Source organism: Melanerpes formicivorus, unplaced genomic scaffold (genome assembly GCF_026170545.1).
Source record: "Melanerpes formicivorus ecotype bairdi unplaced genomic scaffold, bMelFor1.0.p_v2 SCAF_344, whole genome shotgun sequence".
Classification (NCBI taxonomy): domain Eukaryota; kingdom Metazoa; phylum Chordata; class Aves; order Piciformes; family Picidae; genus Melanerpes; species Melanerpes formicivorus.
This window is the reverse complement of record NW_027142696.1, coordinates 127501-137500: the sequence shown is the minus strand read 5'-3', so window position 1 is coordinate 137500 and position 10000 is coordinate 127501.

Genomic DNA, 10000 nt, shown 5'->3' with positions numbered 1-10000 from the left:
CCCTTCTCAGGCTAGAGGTTTCATTTAGGGAGGAACCCTCGGGGACCCCACCCGGGCAGGTGAGGCCTCACGCGCGGCGCCGCCTTTAGCCCCTTTTAACTTTCGCGACGCCGCCGCCTCGCTCTCGGCTCGGCCAACCCCCGCCACACGCAGCTGCTCGCGGCCGGCACCCGCGGGTACCCGGAACCGAGGACGACACCGGCGCCTCACGCGTTTTAGGACACCTGAAAACTCACGGGGCCACGCAGCAGTCACAAAGCCGGTTGCGGTAGACCGGTCCCCGAACCCTGCCCCAGCGCCGGGGGGGAGGTGGAAAGGGGAGGATGCGGCAAGGCACGCGCCGGGCCGCTAACGCCACGGCTCCCCCCCGCTCGAGCCGCTCGGGGCTGGGGGAACGAGGACGACACCTCACACGCGACGGGAAGCGAAGTGGAAAGGAAGACCGCCCTTGCCCTGCCGGCCGGGGGCCCTTTCCGACGCGACCCGAAAGGCCTCATCGATCAACAAGGACAGAAGGAAAGGAAGCCAGCGGAGGCCCCACGGCCTCGCTCTTCTGGGACAGACACAGCCACGCGCACCCGCCACCGCCCTCGGGAGCAGCCAGCAGGCACGGGGCTCGGCGTGCGGGCAACACGCCGGAGGAGCAAACGGGGCGCCCTCCAGAGATGGGGGGGGGGGCAAGCTGCACCGGGCCGCACCGGCTCACAGGGCACCTCTGCCTCCCCGAAATGTGGGCTTGCATTTTCCCTCAAGCTGCACCGAGTTACATCTCCATCACGGGGCGCCCCTCTGGAGCCAGGAGGAAGCCGTGCTGGGGCACCGGCTTGCCCTCCTCCCCCCATGCCGGGCTCCATAGCATACGAGTGGCCAGTCACCGCCGCTGGCTTTTCCCTTAGATGCCGTGCCCCCGCGGGCTGCGGCTTTGGCCATGGGGGGGAACCCCCGTGAAGAGGGTCCAGTGCTGGGAACTCTCTCTGCCCCTTACCGGGCTCTCTCTCGCCGTGCCTGGACGGGCTTGCTTTCCATTCTTGGTGGGACCGACGCCGGCACCACGTCTCCCCGGCTTTCTCTGCCCCCGTGCCCCACCGGGCAAACTTCGCTTCGGGGGTTCCACACTTCGGCAGTGGCCGGCGCCAGCCACTCGTCAACTTTTTTTCTTTTCCCCGCTTTCGTTGCCGAGCCCGGGCTGGGCTCCGGCTCACGGACGAGCGAAACCCATCCAACACCGCTGAGGGTGCGCCAGCGGCCGCTCCAAACCGCCGCGCCTTTGTTCGGCCCCGCGGGTCCCCTCTCTGACCCGGGCGAAAGCCACCGAGAAGCCAGACGGACCCCTGCCCAGCCGCCTGGCGGGTGGCTTGGAGCAGCCGCTCGGCAGCGCTGCCCTGGGAGTGCTCGGCGTCGCTTGTTCCCTCATATACGGAACTGGAGGGCCGTCAGCTCCGCGAGCGCACAACCAGCCGACCTCCGCCCAGCGGCAGGTCGCAGAAATCACGCCGGCTTGTACGATGACGTAGGCGGAGGCAGAGCGCAACAGCGACCCCTTGGCGACAAGCGCTATCTCCGCGGAGAGCACGTCTACTCGCCCAGGGAGAGCACGTCTACTCGCCGAGGGAGAGCACGTCTACTCGCCGAGGGAGAGCACGTCTACTCGCCGAGGGAGAGCACGTCTACTCGCCCAGGGAGAGCACGTCTACTCGCCGAGGGAGAGCACGTCTACTCGCCCAGGGAGAGCACGTCTACTCGCCCAGGGAGAGCACGTCTACTCGCCCAGGGAGAGCACGTCTACTCGCCCAGGGAGAGCACGTCTACTCGCCCAGGGAGAGCACGTCTACTCGCCCAGGGAGAGCACGTCTACTCGCCCAGGGAGAGCACGTCTACTCGCCCAGGGAGAGCACGTCTACTCGCCCAGGGAGAGCACGTCTACTCGCCCAGGGAGAGCACGTCTACTCGCCCAGGGAGAGCACGTCTACTCGCCCAGGGAGAGCACGTCTACTCGCCGAGGGAGAGCGTCTACTCGCCGAGGGAGAGCACGTCTACTCGCCGAGGGAGAGCACGTCTACTCGCCGAGGGAGAGCACGTCTACTCGCCGAGGGAGAGCACGTCTACCTCCCGCCTGAGGGAGAGCACGGGGGGGGGGGGACAAAGACAGGCGGCAGCAGCTTCGGTGAACGTCACCCGGGAGGCGACCGGGGCTGTCCCGGGGCAGTCCCGGGAAGCCGGCGTCCGACACAGGGAACCGTCAGCTGCCGGACCGGGGCGAATCCCCGCGGCCACGGCAGGGGTGGGGGCTCGAAGACAGCCGGCAGCCGCTTCGGTGAACGTCACCCGGGAGGAGACTGGGGCCCTCCCGGGACCGTCCCGGGAAGACGACGTTCGGCACGAGATCCCGGCCGCGGCCGGACCGGCTCGAAGCCTCGCGGTCCCGGCAGCAGCCGGAGCCGCTCGCCGCCTCGGGCTCCCGGCCCCCTACAGATCCGGCGACTCGTTCGCGGGCGGCGGGGGGAGGCAGTGGAGGGGGTGCGGGGAGAAGCGGCAGCGGAGGCGGAGGGGGGGGGGGCTCGAAGACAGCCGGCAGCCGCTTCGGTGAACGTCACCCAGGAGGCGATCGGGGCCGTCCCGGGGCCGTCCCGGGATGCCGGCTTCCGGCACGGGGTCCCGGCCGCGGCCGGACCGGCTCGTATCCCCGCGGCTCCGGCAGGGGGGGGGGGGGCTCGAAGACAGCCGGCAGTCGCCTCGGTGAACGTCACCCGGCCGGCGACCGCGGCCGTTCCGGGGCCGTCCCGGGAAGCCTGCGACAGGCACGGGGTCCCAGCCGCGGCCGGACCGACTCGAAGCCCCGCGGCCCCGGCACGGGGGAGGCCCAAAGACTGGCGGCAGCCGCTTCGCTGAACGTCACCCGGCCGGCGATCGGGGCCGTCCCGGGGCCGTCCCGGGATGCCGGCATCCGGCACGGGGTCCCGGCCGCGGCCGGAGCGGCTCGAATCCCCGCGGTCCCGGCAGCAGCCGGAGCCGCTCGCCGTTCGGGCTCCCGGCACCCTACGGATCCGGCGACTCGTTCGCCGGCGGCGGGGGGAGGCAGTGGAGGGGGTGCGGGCAGAAGCGGCAGCGGAGGCGGAGGGGGGGGGGGCTCGAAGACAGCCGGCAGCCGCTTCGGTGAACGTCACCCGGCCGGCGACCAGGGCCGTCCCGGGGCCGTCCGGGGATGCCGGCTTCCGGCACGGGGTCCCGGCCGCGGCCGGAGCGGCTCGAATCCCCGCGGTCCCGGCAGCAGCCGGAGCCGCTCGCCGTTCGGGCTCCCGGCACCCTACAGATCCGGCGACTCGTTCGCCGGCGGCGGGGGGAGGCAGTGGAGGGGGGGCGGGGAGAAGCGGCAGCGGAGGCGGAGGGGGGGGGGGGGCTCGAAGACAGCCGTCAGCCGCTTCGGAGAACGTCACCCGGCCGGCGACCGCGGCCGTTCCGGGGCCGTCCCGGGAAGCCTGCGACAGGCACGGGGTCCCGGCCTCGGCCGGACCCGCACTGGGTGCCGCCGCCTCGGGCTCTCGGGACGGTATGGATCCGCCGACTCGTTCGCCGGCGGCGGGGGGAGGCAGTGGAGGGGGTGCGGGGAGAAGCGGCAGCGGAGGCGGAGGGGGGGGGGGGCTCGAAGACAGCCGGCAGCCGCTTCGGTGAACGTCACCCGGGAGGCGACCGGGACCGGCCCGGGAAGCCATCGTCCGGCCCCGGATCCCGGCCGCGGCCGGACCGGCTCGAAGCCCCGCGGCCCCGGCACGGGGGAGGCCCAAAGACTGGCGGCAGCCGCTTCGCTGAACGTCACCCGGCCGGCGACCGGGGCCGTCCCGGGGCCGTCCCGGGATGCCGGCTTCCGGCACGGGGTCCCGGCCGCGGCCGGACCGGCTCGAATCCCCGCGGTCCCGGCAGCAGCCGGAGCCGCTCGCCGTTCGGGCTCCCGGCACCCTACGGATCCGGCGACTCGTTCGCCGGCGGCGGGGGGAGGCAGTGGAGGGGGTGCGGGCAGAAGCGGCAGCGGAGGCGGAGGGGGGGGGGGCTCGAAGACAGCCGGCAGCCGCTTCGGTGAACGTCACCCGGCCGGCGACCGGGGCCGTCCCGGGGCTGTCCGGGGATGCCGGCTTCCGGCACGGGGTCCCGGCCGCGGCCGGAGCGGCTCGAATCCCCGCGGTCCCGGCAGCAGCCGGAGCCGCTCGCCGTTCGGGCTCCCGGCACCCTACAGATCCGGCGACTCGTTCGCCGGCGGCGGGGGGAGGCAGTGGAGGGGGTGCGGGCAGAAGCGGCCGCGGAGGCGGAGGGGGGGGGGGGGCTCGAAGACAGCCGGCAGCCGCTTCGGTGAACGTCACCCGGGAGGCGACCGGGACCGGCCCGGGAAGCCATCGTCCGGCCCCGGATCCCGGCCGCGGCCGGACCGGCTCGAAGCCCCGCGGCCCCGGCACGGGGGAGGCCCAAAGACTGGCGGCAGCCGCTTCGCTGAACGTCACCCGGCCGGCGACCGGGGCCGTCCCGGGGCCGTCCCGGGATGCCGGCTTCCGGCACGGGGTCCCGGCCGCGGCCGGACCGGCTCGAATCCCCGCGGTCCCGGCAGCAGCCGGAGCCGCTCGCCGTTCGGGCTCCCGGCACCCTACGGATCCGCCGACTCGTTCGCCGGCGGCGGGGGGAGGCAGTGGAGGGGGTGCGGGCAGAAGCGGCAGCGGAGGCGGAGGGGGGGGGGCTCGAAGACAGCCGGCAGCCGCTTCGGTGAACGTCACCCGGCCGGCGACCAGGGCCGTCCCGGGGCCGTCCGGGGATGCCGGCTTCCGGCACGGGGTCCCGGCCGCGGCCGGAGCGGCTCGAATCCCCGCGGTCCCGGCAGCAGCCGGAGCCGCTCGCCGTTCGGGCTCCCGGCACCCTACGGATCCGGCGACTCGTTCGCCGGCGGCGGGGGGAGGCAGTGGAGGCGGTGCGGGGAGAAGCGGCAGCGGAGGCGGAGGGGGGGCGGGGGGGACGATAGTGGCGGGGGGCGGGGGGTGCTCGAAGGCAGCCGGCAGCCGGTTCGGTGAACATTCGCCGGGGCGGGGGGGCGACCTGTCCGTGCCCGGGGCAGCCCCGGGAAGCCGGCAGCCAGCACGGGGTCCCGGCAGCACCTGTTCCCTGCCCTGGGACTTGCCGTGCCCGGCGGCCGGTTGCCGGGTGGGGGGAGCGATGAGAGGCGGGGCGCAGCGGCCGGGGCAGCGCCGGGCCGCAGCGGGGGGCTGGGCGGGTGGGGTAGGCGTCGAGCGGCAAGCCCTCGGCTGCAGCGAATGTTCGGCGGTGCGGGGCGGGGGGGGGACGGGACGACACGTTGGGGGCGCCGAGTCCGAGCCACCCCCGGCCCCAGGGGCGGCCGGAGGGGGAGGCCGGTGCCTGGCCCTGGGAGCTGCTGGGCGCCGGATGGCCGAGGGTGCGTCAGAAGCCGCCCGAGCGGTCGAGCAGGTCCTCCAGAAAGGCCTAGGGTGGCTTCGAGGGCCCCGGGAGCAGTCGAGGGAGGCCTCCAGGCAGGTCTGGAGTGGATGGGAGGCCTTCCAAAGCAGACAAGGGAGGCTGCCAGCGGGGCCTAGGCTGGCATGGTTGGGGGGGGGGGCCTCTGGTGCGGCCTGGAGTCTCTGGGTGGCGTCCAGAGAGGTGCAAAAGATCCTCTGGTGCGGCCTGTGGTGGCGGAGAAGCCTGCAGAGCGTGCGGGGGAGGCTTCTGGTGCGGCCTGGGGTGGGTCGGAAGCCTGCAGAGCGTGCGGGAGAGGCTTCTGGTGCGGCCTGGGGTGGCTGAGAAGCCTGCAGAGCGTGCGGGAGAGGCTTCTGGTGCGGCCTGGGGTGGCTGAGAAGCCTGCAGAGCGTGCGGGAGAGGCTTCTGCTGCGGCCTGGGGTGGCTGAGAAGCCTGCAGAGCGTGCGGGGGAGGCTTCTGTTGGGGCCTGGGGTGGGTCAGAAGCCTACAGAGCATGCGGGGGAGGCTTCTGGTGCGGCCTGGGGTGGGTCGGAAGCCTGCAGAGCGTGCGGGAGAGGCTTCTGTTGGGGCCTGGGGTGGCTGAGAAGCCTGCAGAGCGTGCGGGGGAGGCTTCTGGTGCGGCCTGGGGTGGCTGAGAAGCCTGCAGAGCGTGCGGGGGAGGCTTCTGCTGCGGCCTGGGGTGGCTGAGAAGCCTGCAGAGCGTGCGGGGGAGGCTTCTGGTGCGGCCTGGGGTGGCTGAGAAGCCTGCAGAGCGTGCGGGGGAGGCTTCTGGTGCGGCCTGGGGTGGGACGGAAGCCTGCAGAGCGTGCGGGGGAGGCTTCTGGTGCGGCCTGGGGTGGGTCGGAAGCCTGCAGAGCGTGCGGGAGAGGCTTCTGCTGCGGCCTGGGGTGGGTCGGAAGCCTGCAGAGCGTGCGGGAGAGGCTTCTGTTGGGGCCTGGGGTGGCTGAGAAGCCTGCAGAGCGTGCGGGAGAGGCTTCTGCTGCGGCCTGGGGTGGGTCGGAAGCCTGCAGAGCGTGCGGGAGAGGCTTCTGTTGGGGCCTGGGGTGGCTGAGAAGCCTGCAGAGCGTGCGGGAGAGGCTTCTGCTGCGGCCTGGGGTGGCTGAGAAGCCTGCAGAGCGTGCGGGAGAGGCTTCTGCTGCGGCCTGGGGTGGCTGAGAAGCCTGCAGAGCGTGCGGGAGAGGCTTCTGCTGCGGCCTGGGGTGGCTGAGAAGCCTGCAGAGCGTGCGGGAGAGGCTTCTGCTGCAGCCTGGGGTGGCTGAGAAGCCTGCAGAGCGTGCGGGAGAGGCTTCTGCTGCGGCCTGGGGTGGCTGAGAAGCCTGCAGAGCGTGCGGGAGAGGCTTCTGCTGCGGCCTGGGGTGGCTGAGAAGCCTGCAGGGCGTGCGGGAGAGGCTTCTGCTGCGGCCTGGGGTGGGTGGGAAGCCTGCAGAGCGTGCGGGGGAGGCTTCTGGTGCGGCCTGGGGTGGCTGAGAAGCCTGCAGAGCGTGCGGGGGAGGCTTCTGGTGCGGCCTGGGGTGGCTGAGAAGCCTGCAGAGCGTGCGGGAGAGGCTTCTGCTGCGGCCTGGGGTGGCTGAGAAGCCTGCAGAGCGTGCGGGAGAGGCTTCTGCTGCGGCCTGGGGTGGGTCGGAAGCCTGCAGAGCTTGCGGGGGAGGCTTCTGCTGCGGCCTGGGGTGGGTCGGAAGCCTGCAGAGCATGCGGGGGAGGCTTCTGCTGCGGCCTGGGGTGGGTCGGAAGCCTGCAGAGCATGCGGGGGAGGCTTCTGCTGCGGCCTGGGGTCTCTGGGTGGCCTCTAGAGAGGTGCAAAAGACCCTCTGGGTTGGGCTGGGGTGGCTCTTGGACCCCTGCCACACAGTGGAGAGAGGCCTCCGGCCCGCCACCTGTGTCCCTGTGTGCCTGAGTGCCTGTGTCCCTGTGTCCCTGTGTCCCTGTGTCCCTGAGTGCCTGAGTGCCTGTGTCCCTGTGTCCCTGTGTCCCTGAGTGCCTGAGTGCCTGAGTGCCTGTGTCCCTGTGTCCTTGTGTCCCTGTGTCCCTGTGTCCCTGTGTGCCTGAGTGCCTGTGTCCCTGTGTCCCTGTCTGTGTACCTGTGTGCGAGAGTGTCCGGCACGCCACCCAGCGGCGGCGGGCAAGCAGGTAGGCGGGTGGGCGGGCCGGCGAGGGCCAGTGTGAGTTTGGGGGGTGGGAGGGGAGGCGGCAGCTGGAAGCGTCAGAGGAGGGGGCGTGGCTCCGGCTGGCCCCGGGAGCAGGTTCCCGGGACCGGGACCGGCTGGACCCGGCGGGTGGTTGATCCCGGGGCGGGGGGCAGAGGCGGCGGGAAGCGGCAGCTGCGTGTGCGGCGGGGGCGTGGAGGGCGAACCGCGGCGGGAAGCGGATGCTTCAGAGCAGGTTACGGGGGCGGGGACGGACGACACCACCTGTCCCCGCCCCGGGACGGGCTGGACCCGGCGCCCTGGACCCGGCGCCGTGTACCCGCCGCCGCCCCCGCCGCCGCCCCCCTCCGCCACCCCGGGACCCCGACGTTTTTTGGCGCCCGCGCCTTTTTTTGCTCCCCGCCTGCCCGCGCTGCCCCGGGCCCTCCCCCGGGGCGGGGCGGGAGGGAGGGAGGGACGGACGGACGGGTAGCCGGGGATCTCCGAGCGCGCGCCACCAGACCGAGGCGGGTCCCGGCGGCGGCGGCGGCGGCGGCGGCGGCGGCGGCGGCGGCGGCGGCGGCGGCAGCAGCAAGCGACGGCGGGGGGGGCAGGCTAGGGAGAGAGGGGGAGCGGCATGCGGTAGGGCTGGGGGGTTTGTTTCGGGGGGGAGGGGTGGGGGGGGGTGGCAGCGGTCAGCGAGAGCGGGGAGAGGGGGAGCGGCATGCGGTAGGGCTGGGGTGTTTTTGGGGTGGGGGCGTTGGGGGGATTAGCGGGCGGGCGGGCAGCCCAGCCAAGCGGCAAGCCGGGGGGCGGGCGAGGGCGGCTTTAGGGCCGGAGGAGCGGAGCGCAACCTCCCCCGTGCAGGCTCCAGCGTGGAGAGCAGCAAGTTTTTGGGGACGGGGGACGACGGACGGGAGGGGCAGCGGCGAGAGGCTAGCTGCGGCAAGGGGCACCGGCACGGCCGCCCTAACAGCGCCGCCTCGGTCGCAGGGGTTAGAGAGCAGCCGGGCAGCCCGGGAGGGAAGCGGCAGCCCGCGTCGCGATCCCCCCTCCAGGGGACAATGTGGGAAGGGGAAGCCGCGGCGGCTTTGGCGGGGGGTGCCCAGCTGCTAGCGGCTTCGGGGGGCAGTTAGCGGCGGCGGGGCGGGGGGGAGATGGGTCGCGGCAGCGGCAAGAGATAACGGCGGGCGGGGGGGCTCCGTGCAAAGCGGTAACGGGAGCCGGGGGGTGTGGGGAGCTGGGGGTGGCAGCAGCGGCAAGAGGCAACGTCGGGAGGGGGGGCTCCGCGCAAACCGGTAACGGGGGCCGGGGGGTGTGGGGGGGGGCGGTGGTGGCCGCGGCAAGAGGCAACGGCAGGCGGGGGGGCTCCGCGCAAACCGGCAGCGGGGGGGGGGGGCGGGGGTAGCGGCAAGAGGCAACGGCGGGAAGGGGGGGCTCCGCGCAAACCGCTAACGGGAGCCGGGGGGTGTGGGGAGCTGGGGGTGGCAGCAGCGGCAAGAGGCAACGTCGGGAGGGGGGGCTCCGCGCAAACCGGTAACGGGGGCCGGGGGGTGTGGGGGGGGCGGTGGTGGCCGCGGCAAGAGGCAACGGCAGGCGGGGGGGCTCCGCGCAAACCGGCAGCGGGGGGGGGGCGGGGGTAACTGCAAGAGGCAACGGCGGGAAGGGGGGGCTCCGCGCAAACCGGCAGCGGGGGGGGGCGGGGGGTAGCGGCAAGAGGCAACGGCGGGAAGGGGGGGCTCCGCGCAAACCGGCAGCGGGGGGGGGGCGGGGGTAGCGGCAAGAGGCAACGGCGGGAAGGGGGGGCTCCGCGCAAACCGGCAGCGGGTGGGGGCGGGGGTAGCGGCAAGAGGCAACGGCGGGAAGGGGGGGCTCCGCGCAAACCGGCAGCGGGGGGGGGGCGGGGGTAGCGGCAAGAGGCAACGGCGGGAAGGGGGGGCTCCGCGCAAACCGGCAGCGGGGGGGGGCGGGGGTAGCGGCAAGAGGCAACGGCGGGAAGGGGGGGCTCCGCGCAAACCGGCAGCGGGGGCGGGGGGGGAGGCGGTCAGGAGCGGGGGGAGATTTCTAGAGATGCCGGCAGACCTTCTCCCCGGAGAACAGCGCTGTTGAAGAAAAGACTGCTTCAGAACACAACCTTTAATGAAAGACGCTCGATGAAAACAACACTTAATAAAAGAAGGTTTCATGCCGACTGCCTCTCTTCATTTACGCCGCCGCGGGGGGGGGGGGGGGGGGTTGGGGGGGGGGGGGGGGGGGGGGTTGGGGGCCGGGCGGGCGATACCAGGCGGCCCTCGTCCCGGGGACCACGTCTACCCCGCGGTTCCAGCCTCCGCGCGCTAAGTGCCCGCCCGGCCGCGGGGAGCACGTCTACCTCCTGCCGCACGGCTCAGTGCACTAAGTCCCCCCTCGC